The sequence below is a fragment of the Lactuca virosa genome, chromosome 1 (assembly GCF_052849685.1).
Source record: "Lactuca virosa cultivar CGN04683 chromosome 1, Lactuca_virosa_CGN04683_v6, whole genome shotgun sequence".
Lineage (NCBI taxonomy): Eukaryota > Viridiplantae > Streptophyta > Magnoliopsida > Asterales > Asteraceae > Lactuca > Lactuca virosa.
Genome location: NC_136426.1, coordinates 64,742,367 through 64,743,258, shown reverse-complemented (window position 1 = coordinate 64,743,258; position 892 = coordinate 64,742,367). Strand labels below are relative to the sequence as shown.

Genomic DNA, 892 nt, shown 5'->3' with positions numbered 1-892 from the left:
TCCTAGTTGTGATAATGTTTATATGTGCACCTTTTAGGTTACTTTCGGTATTGCTCGGAAGTCCACCCGGTCTTCTCTCATTCACTTGTTGTACAAGTTGCCCCATCTGCTTTTCTATGTTGAGAATAGATGCTTACTGATTCCTAAGCAAAGCTTGTTGATCTTTCATCATAAGTTGGTGTTCTCTCAACATATTTTGTTTATCTTTAAGTGTAGCATCGGTATCATTGTGTCGTTTCTCGGATGCGGCTACGAATCTTGTAAGCATGTCTTCCAAATCTGATTTCTTTTCGTGTACCGGTTCCTCCTTTTGGTAGAAACCTCTATCTTTTTGCTTATACTTTTCTTCCCTTGTCTTTTTGTACTCATCATATGGTAGCCATTCTTTCCTTGGTTTTCGCCAATTATCATCAAGCCTATCACCACTTGAATAGCACACTTGTACCTTCCGGTTCCCATTCTCATCAAGATCACAATCTTTTGTAAGGTGAGGCCCTCATCCTACCCTAATAGCATGGATGGATTGGTCCATCTTAGTCATTCTTCGGTCCATGCTTTCCAACTTTGCCATCATTGCTGCCATGTCATGGGTAATGGAATTCACCGCCCCTCGAGTCAAGTCATTCCTTGGGTTATGGTATTCTCTAGAGTGCTTAGAGAATTCTTCAATTAGTTCTTTGATCACCGGGAGTGCCTTCTTTGTGAGGGGTCCTTGCGAGTCAAGGAGCTGCCTAGTTGTTACATTGACTCCATCATAGAAAATGGAGACTTCTTGTTGGCTATTAAGATCATGATGTGGGCAATTCCTTAGTAGACTTTTGTATCTCTCCCATGCCTCATAAAGGGACTCTCCAGCTTGTTGTTCAAAGTTGGCAATAGCTTTCTTCAACTT

At 41.5% G+C, this 892-nt stretch overlaps 1 non-coding gene across 1 annotated transcript; it reads left to right on the top strand.

Annotated features, from left to right (window-relative positions):
• Positions 1-785: 785 nt before the first annotated feature.
• On the top strand, positions 786-892 carry LOC145151665 (small nucleolar RNA R71). Its single transcript, XR_013732227.1, has one exon. It is a non-coding gene; the product is annotated as a small nucleolar RNA R71 (small nucleolar RNA).